Below are 11,762 nucleotides of genomic sequence, written 5' to 3'. Positions count from 1 at the left end.
TTTTCCAGTGCTAGTGATGGAACTCAGAGCCTTGCACATGCTAGACAAGCAATCCACCACCAAGCTACATTTTCAGCTCTGTGTGTGTCTTTTTTATATGCTGTATTCAGAATAGATAAATTTCATCTAAGCACTGATGGCTCATGCCTATAATCCTAGCTACTCAGGAGGCTGAGATCTGAGGATCACAGTTCAAAGTCAGCCCAGGCAGGAAAGTCCATGAGACTCTTTTTTTTTTTTAATTTTTTGGGTCCGGTCATGGGGCCTGAACTCTGGGCCTGGGAGTTGTCCCTCAGCTCTTCAGCTCAAGGCTAGCGCTCTACCACTTGAGCCACAGCGCCACTTCCGGCTTTTTTCTTTTTGCTTATGTGGTACTGAGGAATGGAACCCAGGGCCTCATGCATGCAAGGCAAGCGCTCTACCACTGAGCCACCTTCCCAGCCCCCTTAGTCTGTGACTCTTTTATCTTTAGTTAACTACCAAAAAGAGCTGGAAGTGGAGCTGTGGCTTAAGTAATAGAGCACTAGCCTTGAGCACAAAAGCTCAGGAACAGTGCCCAGGCCCTGAGTTCAAGCTCTAGGATTGGCACACACACACATACATACACACAGAGGCAAATTTACATCTGGAAAGCAGAGAAGCATGGACCCAGGGGAGGGAGGTTTTATGGAAAGGTAAAATTTTGAAAGAACAAAGACCTATGATTTCAACACATTGTGGGCACTAAATACCCATGAATTTGCAGTTTAAAATGGGTGGTTACATCTTACGTGATTTTCACCTCATTAAGAAAAAGAAGATGTTGTGTAGGAAGATTGATCCACCAGCCGTGGGGCAAGTTCACAAACCACGAGGCAGGAAGAAGCTGGGGCATGGGGGGGGGGGGGGGAGACAGCAATGAGCAGAGGACAGAAGGTGGGAGGGAGGAGGGAGAGGGGACCGGAAGTGTCTGGGCGAAGAGCCCTGGGTCAGAGATGTTTGGCTTTGAATCTAGGAATTCTGAGGGCTTTGGAGAGTTTTGATCGGAGTGGGACAGGATGGCTCCTGGCTCAGTGTGTAGACTCGATGGTGGGGAGGGGAGGCAGCCTCTGCCCTGCCCTGGCCCCAGGGCACAGTGCCCGCTCACCCCCAGGAGGAAGCCAGCCTGGAGGGAGCAGAGCAGCCACACTTGCATCATCCTGGAGGCTTCCCACAGTGAGTTGGTTCAGGATGTCCTGCTGTTATTTATAACCAAACCAACCTTATGAGTTGATGTGGCTTTGAGAAGCATTTCAGGGGATTTCCCTTTTTATTCTTTATGCCAGCACTGCGGTTTGATTCGGGGTCTGGGTACTGTCTCGGCTTTTTGCTGCTCTACCACTTGAGCCACTCTCTTCCACTTCTGCTTCTTGCTGATTGGTTGTAGATAAAAGTCTTACAGACTTTCCTGGCTGGCTTTCAGATCTCAGCCACCTGAGTAGCTGGGATTATCGGTGTGAGCCCCTGGTGCCTGGCTGCCAGGGACTTGCTGCGTTGTCAGGGGCCCTTCAGCTGTCCGGGCCTCAGATCAGTGCCAGACACACCCCGATGCCACCAGACACACCCCAGTGCCGTGAGCGCTGCCCAGGAAGAACTGACTCACAGTGAGGCGAGCCCTGCCCAGCTCTGTGTTGTCAAAGCTTGGTCGGCTAACCTCTGACCCTTAATTATCTGGCTTCTCTGGTTAAGGCCTAGAGAAAGGTAAGGCTTCTGGGCAGGTGCCTGGCAGGGCCGGAAGCTGGTAGCAGCCATGGGAACAGCTGTCTTTCCTGCAGACTATGTGTGGACTGGGTCCAGTGCCTTCCACCAGGCCTCCCAGCTGCTCTTGTCCATCCTCATTATTTGACCTGTCCGGGTTTCCCTAGCATGTTCCCTAGCATTCTAGAAACCTCTTTAAGACAGGCACTGGGCCCTTACAGAGTTGCATTCCCGGCTCAGTGCTCACACGCTCCTCCTTGCGTTAATCAACCCAGCTCCTTCCTCTGCCGTAACCTTTCAGGTCTATCAGCAGCCAGACACCGCAAGGCAGGAGCAAACCAAGGCTCCTGAGATGTCTTCCCAACCTGTTTCTCTCCCACGCCAGTGCATCTGAGAAAATGGTGCTGGGTGCCAGTTCTCTGATGGAAATCCAGGCTGGACCTCCTCCCCCGTCCTCAGCCCCCACAATTCCTTGCCTTGCACAAGAAGGGGTGGGCTAGGAGGGGGCTCCCAGCTCCGCCCACACCAAGCCTCTGTCTCACCTGGGGGCTGTGGTCTTCACTCTGCCTTGATGCTCTTCTCTAGCCCCCCGTCTTATAAGCTCCTCCCCCACAGAGCAACCATGGAGGTTTGGTTTTAACCTAGACTTCGTTTCTTAGAACAGCTTTAGATCTGCAGGAAAAAAAATCAGCAGATAGCATGTTCCAAGTCCCCACATGAACTTTTTTTTCCTTTTTCCAGCTCTGGAAATGGAACCCAGGGCCTCACCCTGTGGGGCAAGCCTCCACCACTGAGCTAGGGTCTTGCTATGTACCCAGGCTGCCCTCAAACTCACGATCCTCCTGCCTCAGCCTCCTAAATGCTGGGATTACAGGTGTGCCCCACTGTGCCTGCCTCCCCTAATTTCCTTTCTTTCTTTCTTTATTCCTTCCTTCCTCCTTTCCTTCCTTCCTTCCTTCTTTCCTTCCTTCCTTCCTTCCTTCCTTCCTTCCTTCCTTCCTTCCTTCCTTCCTTCCTTCCTTCCTTCCTTCCTTCCTTTTGCTGGGCAAGGGTCTGGGCGCTGTCCCTCAGTTCTTCAGCTCAAGCTAGCGCCCTATCACTTGAGCCACAGCACCACTTCCAGCTTTTTCTGCTTATGTGGTGCTGAGGAATCGAACCCAGGGCCGCACGCATGCCAGGCAAGCACTCTACCACTGAGCCACCTTCCCAGCCTATCCTTTTATTTTTGTTCTGACATCCCACCCAGGAAACTTCTGCATTTATTACTCATATCTGGGCTATGACAGTTTCTGAGACTTATTCTGATGACATTTACTGTGGGGCTGAGCAGCTCTGACGGTCATCGCTGCTGGGTCCTGTCCGATGCCCTTCTCATGAGTAGCCTGGGAGGCAGAGGAAGGAAGAGCCCAGATCCAACTTTCTCCAAGCAGTGACTTTCCCCCATTTCCCTTGGAAGGAAGTCACCGCACAGCCACCCTTGGCAGGGTGGAGCTGTAAGTGAGCTCCTCCCATGCTGACCCCGCTTGCTGGGGCTTCTCCACGCTTCCAGCCGCCACCTGACTTCCCAGGCCTGGCCTGGCTGGCTCTGCCCCACGCAGCCTCCTAGCTTACCACTTCCTCATGGCGTACCACACTGCAGCCACCCACTCCTCCTCCTGAAGCTGCCCACTTGGCCTCCGCCTAGAACCCCAGGGGGCGGCTGGGGGTCATTCAGACCTGACCCCAGGGCATCGCACACTCCCACACGTGATAGAAAGCCCAGATCCCAACCCAGATAATGGAGCAAAGGGCAAAATATGACTTCTCGAGATTGTTTTTAAAATTAAAATAATATGGTTAAGAGATGATAGTTTTCACCTGTCATCCTGAGATCTGAGGATTACAGTTTGAGGCCAACCCAGGCAGGAAAATCCATGAGACTTAGCCCCAGTTAACCACCAAAAAGCCAAAGGTAAGAGATGGCTCAAGTGGTAGAGTGCCAACCTGAGTGAAGAATGTCAAGTGAGAGACTCGAGTTCAAGCCCCAGTACTGGCGTGCTTGCGTTCTCCCTCTCCCTCTCCCTCCCTCCCTCCCTCCTTCCCCCCCCCACACATGCAAAATATTAAACTCAGCTGTTACATTTGGCAGAAGATGGGACACGGTGGAAGAATGATCCCGAATGTCACATGCAGAGAAAAAGAGGTAGAGGATGATGTAGCATTAGACCCGATAAAAGGCTTCCCCAGAGTGACCAAGGAGGAAGAAGAAAAAAAAAAAGCCGAGAGTTTGAAGATTCCATGAGAAATGTTGTTGTCCATGTGTTGCGAGTTTCAACAGAGAGAAGACAGAACGGGGTGGGAAACCCACGCGGGCGCGGATGGCTGGAAACTCATTTAGACCCGACGGGCAGATGGCAAGCGTGCGCCCTCCCTCTGCCCTGCGTGCGGCCGGCCTGTGCATCCCTGGCGCCCAGCGCTTCCACACCCACGGGCCCCACTGCCCAGAGTCTCGCCAGACGTCCTCCACCCACTGCGGCTTTGTGGGCTTGCCTCTGCCGCCCTGGTTATCTGCGGGTTCAAAATAGGCTGAGGGGAGGAATGGCTGGGCGATTTCGGCTTATGGCTTTCAGGTCTTCCAGAACCTTCCCTCGGGGGAAAGCAGCCCTCCACCTGAGTATCAGTTTTTGTCTCCTGAGTCAAAAGGAAGCATGTTAAAGCCAGAGGCAGTTGGCTCACACCTGTAATCGCAGCTACTCAGGAGGCTGAGATTTGAGGATCGGGGTTCAAAGCCAGCCCGGGGCAGGAAAGTTTGTGAGACTCTTACCTCCAGGAAACCGGAAGTGACACTGTGGCTCAAGTGATAGAGCACTTTCTTTGAGCTGAAGAGCTGAGGGACAGCGCCCAGGCCCAGAGTTCAAGCCCCAGGAGCAACAGCAACAAAAAAAAGAGGCAAAGCCATCTGTCTTCCTTCTCAATGACCAGAAGCCAGTATACCCTGCTCACTGAAACTCAACACCTCTCCACGAACCACGAAACAACTTCCCATTGTGGTTGCAGAAGGCAGGGGAGAGGGGGCTGTCTGGGGCTGTCTGGCTTCCCTGACCCACAGTTCACAGCTAATTGGCAGACATGTCAAACCTGATGGCAAAGGTTTCCAGCAGTCTTCTAAAGAAAACTCGAACAAGGAGAGATTGAGAGTGAGCAAATGGCAGACAGGGCTGCCCAAACGGGAGCGGAGAGACACACAGGAACACAGCAAATATGGGCTGGCTCCTGTGGCCAGATGTCCAGAGAGTCTCTTCTGTGTGTGTGTGTGTGTGTGTGTGTGTGTGTGCGTGCGCGTGTGCATGTGTGTGCACGCAAACTGAGATACAGGGGATCTCCATAATGTGAATGGCATCTTTTGTCTGTGTCAAACCCTGTTGTTTCCAGTCTTGTCACTGGAATAACGTGAGCTGAGATTCTAGCTCGGTGAGAGAACACTTACTTCTGTGCCTGGAGCCCTGGCTTCCCTCCCTGGCACCACACACACATGGACAGAAGAGTCTGACAGAGCAGTCATGGTAGTTCCCACCTGTAATCCCAGCTACACAACGTTTTTCCTTTGTCATCATGTTTCTGTTTGGTGGAACGTACAGTTCAGGTGGACAAAGGCCTTGCCTGTTTTGTCTGCTGCCCTGTTCTTCGGCTCTGGGATGGCGTCCAGTTTATAGTAGATGCTCAGGGATGGCTGAAAAGAGATGAAAGCATAAAGGATTTTCTTAAAGGAAGAAGACGTAAAGGAGGAGAGGGTGCTGCTGCCACAGTTCCCAGACACACAGATCCTTTCCTAGTGAAAACGTACGGCCTCGGGATCGTCCAAACACTGGAGATGGCACGGTACCCCTCATTTCCCCGCTTCTTTCAAGAGGACCTTCCTTACCTGATCTACCACAAACCTCTCTCCCCTGAACTCAAGTTTTCTTTGTCTGTTTTGAGACAGCCTCCTGTGTAGTCCAAGCTGGCCTCGAGCTCTAGAATCTCCTGCCTCAGACTCTGGGGTGCTGAGATTACAGCTATGTACTACCACACCACCCCTCTACTTTTTCTTTTTTTCATTTTTCTTGTTGTTTTTTGTTGGTAGTGGACCTAGAAACTCAGAGGCTGGGTACTGTCCTTGAATTCTATGCTCAAGGCTAGTGCTCTACTACTTTGAGCCAGAGCTCCGCTTCTGCTTCTGGGTTTTTGAGTGGTTAACTGGAGATAAGAGTCGCATGGGAAAGCCGGGCACCAGTGGCTCATGCCTGTAATCCTAACTACTCAGGAGGCTGAGATCTGAGGATCATGGTTCAAAGCCAGCCCGGGCAGGAAAGTCAGAGAGACTCTTTATCTCCAATAAACCACTAGAAAACAGGACGTGGCGCTGTGGCTCAAGTGGTAGAGCGCTCGCCTTGAGCTGGGACAGCACCCAGGCCCAGAGTTCAAGCCCCACGACCGACCAAAAAAAAAAAAAAAAAAGTCTTATGGGGGCTTTTCTGCCAGGCCTGGCTTTGAACTGTGATCCTCAAATCTCAGCCTCCTAAATGGCTGGGATTATAGGCATGAGCCATGTGTGCCTAGCTCCCTCTGGTTTTTCCTTATAGAACTTCATAACAGTGAATTGCACAAGTCAGCTGTGGAACAGCAGGCGGTGGGTGGAGGGCTTCTAGAAGGCTGCAGTTAGAAGCGTGGGGTGGAAGAGGTGGGCATGCAAGGCCCCGGGGGAATGGCAGGGTGTCAGCAACATCAACTCCCCTTTCTCACGTTTCTGCCCAAGATGAGATAAGCGAAACTTCACAGTGATTAGAATGTTCCAGATTTAGTGCCTGAACTAACACCTGCTGTGAGGAATCTTCACTGTAGGGGGTGGGGGGGAAACTTGCATGGAATTAAAAGAAGAAACAGAACAGCACCGGAACAATGTCAGTGCTTGTAGAGGAAGCTGGGAAATGTCTGCTAGGGAATTCAAGTGTTTTTGGAGCTGTCTGTGGGTCAAATGACATTATTAAATAGATTGGTGTGTCTACCTTGTGGTTTCAAAATGACACGCTTCATGTAAGTAGAGGACCACCCTTTTTGTTTTAGGAAAAAATGAGTGGATGTGGGAGTAAATATGAATATAGTTGACCACAGCTTACACCTGTAATCCTAACTACTCTGAGGATCAAGGTTTGAAGTCAGCCCCAGGCAGACAGTTTGTAAGACTCCAAGTCCAATTAGCCAGCAAAATGCTGGATTAAGATGTGGCTCAAGTGGTAGAGTACCAGCTATGTAAGTGAAAAAGCTGAGTAAGATTGTGGGGTACTGAGTTCAAGCCCCAGGATCAGCATAGGGGAAGAAAATGTGGCAAAGCTTAAGGTACTGGAATACCAATGGCAGGGTACTCCAACCCCATTTCTACTAAGTGAGAAGTTGTCTGTGTGTGATGGCCCTTACCTATTGTCCTAATGTGTAGGAGGCTGAGGAAGATCAAGAGTTTAAAGCCAGCCAGGATTTCATAGAGAGACCTGGTCTCAAGAAAACAAAAAGCTAGGGGCTGGGAAGTTGGCTCAGTGGTAGAGCGCTTGCCTCGCATGCATGAGGCCCTGGGTTCGATTCCTCAGCACCACATAAGCAAAAAGAAAAAAGCGGGAAGTGGCGCTGTGGCTCAAGTGGTAGAGCACTTGCCTTGAGCTGAAGAGCTGAGGGACAGAACCCAGGCCCAGAGTTCAGCCCATGACCAACAACAACAACAACAAAAAAAAACAAAAAGCCATATAGGAGCCAGGTGCAGTGGCTCACCCCTGTCATCCTAGCTACTCAGGAGGCTGAGATCCAAGGATCACAGTTCAAAGCCAGCTGGGGCAGGAAAGTCCATGAGACTCTTACATTCAATAAACTACTCAGAAAAAGCCAGAAGTGGCGCTGTGGCTCAAGTGGTAGAGTGCTATCCTTGAGCACAGAGAGGCTCAGGGACAGTGCCCAGGCCCTGAGTTCAAGCCCCAGGACTGGCAAAAATAAAAAAAAGGAAGAAGCTATATAGGTTAGTGGTGTGTATGTGTGTGTGTGTGCGCGCGCGCACACGTGCATGTGTGTGTGTGTGTGTGCTGGGCTTAGACTCAGGGCCTGGGCACTGTCCTTTAGCTTTTTCACTCAAGGCTGGTGCTCTCACACTTGAGCCACAGCTCCCACCCCTGGCTTTAGTGGTCAATTGGAGATGAGTATCAGACTTTTCTGGCCTGGGCTGGCTTTGAACTGAGATCCTCAAGGCCCAGCCTCCTGAGTAGCTGGGATTTACAGGTGTGAACAACTAGCACAGACACTCAAGTACATTTTTGTCTCCATTTAGCACACTTCTAGAAGGAGAAACACAATTGTACGTTGTGGTTTCGTCTCTGGGATATCAGATCAATAGGATACTCTTGTAACTTCTTAGTTTGTGGACTTTGTTTTGTTATTGTAGCGCAAGCTGTTCTTGCACTTGTGATCCTCTTGCTTCTTGAGGTGCTGGGCTTAAAGGCAGATACCACTATGCTTGGCTGAGTTTACACGTACTTCATTACTGTGAAGGTGTTTTGTTTTATTTCTGGAGAATCAAGCCTGTGGCTCTGTGCGTATAAGACAAGTGTTAAGCATTGAAAATGGTCGCCCAGTGACAATTATTTTAAGTGCTTGGATGTTTGTGTTATACAATGAAAGGTTTCAGATTTGCAAAGGGGATAAAGAATCATAAAAAACTCATCACTCTGAGAAGAAACGAAAGACGCAAATTACTTCTATGGCTGAAAGAAGACCTACAGAGTCTCTTTTTAAAAAATACCACATGGAGTTTCAGTTTCTAGTTTCTGCCTAGAGAGTTTGCAAACCCGCTATCTGGAAATCGTGTCTCTGTAGTTTTCCCACTTCAAGGGCTGGCCGGGTATTAAGGCTAGCCTGCCGGTGGCAAGGATGTAGTGCTTTAGACAGCTGAATTCATTTCTTGCCGCATGAATCAGAAGCTCCTGGGATTTTCAGGCTTGTTAATGACAGTGTCTATATGCACAGCACAGGCTGTCCGTCGCCCCTCTGGCTTGTTTGCTGGGTTAAAGTGAAATAGGCAAAAAATGTTGCAGGGCTACTTTCTTCCTCCTGGCGCTGGGGCTTGAGCTCAGTCTTAAACTCTTGCTTAGCTTCTTCACTCAAAGCATTCTGCCATTTGAGCTACACCTCCAATTCTGACCTTTCTTCTTTGCCAGTCCTAGGGCTTGAACTCAGGGCCTGGGCACTGTCCCTGAACTTCTTTGTGCTCAACGTGAGCACTCTACCACTTGAGCACAGCACCACTTCCAGCTTTTTCTTTTTCTGGGTCAGTCGTGGAGCTTGAACTCTGGGCCTAGGCGCTGTCCCTGTGCTCTTCAGCTCAAGGTGAGCGCTCTACCACTTGAGCCACAGCGCCACTTCCCGTTTTTTAGCGGTTTTATTGGAGATAAGAGTCTCATGGACTTTCCTGCCCCAGCTGGCTTTGAACTGTGATCCTCAGATCTCAGCCTCCTGAGTAGCTAGGATTACAAGCGTGAGCCACCGGCGCCCAGCTTCCAGCTTTTTCTGAGTAGTTTACTAGAGCACCTTAGAAACTTTCCTGTCCTGGCTAGCTTTGAACCATGATCCTCAACCTACTGAGCCTACTCAGCCTCTTTTTTTTTTTTTTTTTTTTGTCGGTCGTGGGGCTTGAACTCTGGGCCTGGGCGCTGTCCCTCAGCTCTTCAGCTCAAGGCGAGCGCTCTACCACTTGAGCTACAGCGCCACTTCCGGTTTTCTGGTGGTTTATTGGAGATAGGAGTCTCATGGTCTCTCCTGCCCGGGCTGGCTTTGAACTGCGATCCTCAGATCTCAGCCTCCTGAGTAGCTAGGATTACAGGCGTGAGCCACCAGCGCCCGGCTGAGTTCTGACTTTCTGTTGGTTAATTGGTGCTAAGACTGTCATGGATTTGCCTGCCTGGGCTGACTTTGAAATGTGACCCTCAAGTCTCAGCCTCCAGAAAGTAGCTATACTCTGGGTAGGAAGAAAAGAAGTGGAGTTAAGGTGGGAGAATCCATGGGGCTTCAACGCTGTGACAAGTATTTCTGAACCTGAGCTATGGGTATGTGTGCCATGCGTGAAATCATCCACTTGACCAGCCCCACATGGGAACAGTAAAGAAGTATGTTAGGAAAGGAAGCAGGCATCCCAAAACAAGTCAGAGCTGTAACCCCAGCCCTGGATAAGGTGTTGTCTTTTCCCAGCCTCCACCGTGGCCTGTGCCATCTGCCCTGGCTTGTGCACAGGCGGATGCTGGAGGTTGGTGACCTGGAGACCTGCAAGCATTTTACTATCTTCTCTCGCCCTCCAGGGCAGGGAGTGTTTCCAAAGCAATGCTTTTCTTCTGAGTCTAGTGTGTGGTCACCCTGGGCATCCAGGTCTTGGTATGTGGTGGTGACCGAGCTGGTGATGTCAGCATGTGAATCCCCACGGGGGCATGGCTGTCACACTCGGTGCCTTGGGGACTAATTCTTCCTGTGCTGACATGCACAACTGTAAACATTTATGAATAATTCTACCAATATGCATCCACCTGAGAGAAAGAATTCTAATCCTGTGATTAGAAGATCTTAAGGTTCGATTATGTGAAGGTTTTGGTGTTTTGTTTTTGTCAGTTATGGGGTTTGAACTCAGGGTCTAGGCACTGTCTCTGAACTCTTTTTGCTTAAGGCGAGCGCTCTACCCCTCTGAGCCACAGCGCTAATTCCGGTTTTCTGGTGGTTCATTGGAGATAAGAGTCTCACGGACTTTCCTGCCTGGGCTGGCTCTGAACTGTGATCCTCAGATCTCAGCCTCCTGAGTAGCTAGGATGACAGGCGTGAGCCGCCGGTGCCCGGCTCTGGTGTTGTTTGTTGTTAAGGTACTTCCCAAACAACCCCTGTGTTACGAGCACGAACCCACTGCTCACACAGCAGGCACGCTCCCACAGAGCACTGACATGCGCAGTCACTGCAGGAGACACCAGTGTGTGAGAAACAAATACCGGCCAGCCCAAACAAAGGAGAAACATGCGGGTCCCCACGGCACAAGCGGCTCTCTTTTCCCACTCTCAGCCCTCTAAAGAAGGCCAGTCCTGGGACTTGAACTGGGGCCTCTGGCTCTTGCTTTAGCTCCTCCACTTCCTTGCCAGACCTTTCCTTTACTTGGCCTGTGAGCTCCGGTTTGCAGGTACACATTCAGAAAACTAGGCTTGTTCTTGGCTAACCCGAGTACTTTAAGCCTTATAGGTGAGACTTTTCAGGGGAAAAAAAAAAAAAACAGCTACAATCTCTATAGATAGGGCTATTCTTTCCCCGAAGAGAAAAAAAAATGCCACTATTACCAACTTCCTACTTCCCTGTCCCCTTTATTGTATCCTTTCCTCCTAAGGGTCAAATTTCATCCTTCCTCCCTCCCTCCCTCTGCAGTACTGGGGCTTGAAATCGCCTAGCTTTTTGCTCTGGGCTGATGCTCTATCACTTGAGCCACACCTCCATGTCTAGCTTCTTTGCTGGTTAACTGGAGGTGAAGAGTCCCATGGACTTTTCTGCCCAAGCTGGTTTTGAACCTCATCCTCAAGTGTCGGCCTCCTGAGTAGCTAAGATGAACAGGCAGGAGTTCGGGGCCCTGGCAGAGTGAGCTTTCTTGAGGAAATGTAATGCGTTAGAAGGAAGAAAGTGAAAAGTGCGCTTTTTGGACTCAACAAAGCCGTCAGCTTAGGAGGATATGCAGTGCTTGCCTTCACTCTTCCCATCGGACTAGAATGTGTGCCCTTGGCACCGTGGAGGGCAGGGCGGGTCATGGAGCCTGGCTGATTGTATGGGAGGCCATTCCGGAACCTTCTGGGCCACCGATGGACGCACGGAAGTCTTGTCTTCGTGCACAAAGCACAGCAGTTGGCCAATAAACATCCACTGAATGCCTCGACTGTTCGGGACCGATTCGGCGGCAGGACCAGTGTGGTATGATGCCAGCGTGGTGGCAGATGCCGGGCCGGGCGCCAGGAGACTTCCCAAGTACTTGACTTCAGGGA

Source organism: Dipodomys merriami, unplaced genomic scaffold (genome assembly GCF_024711535.1).
Source record: "Dipodomys merriami isolate MVZ:Mamm:240054 unplaced genomic scaffold, mDipMer1.0.p SCAF_163, whole genome shotgun sequence".
Classification (NCBI taxonomy): Eukaryota; Metazoa; Chordata; class Mammalia; order Rodentia; family Heteromyidae; genus Dipodomys; species Dipodomys merriami.
The sequence above is the reverse complement of the archived record's forward strand: the minus strand, read 5'-3'. Positions refer to the sequence as shown.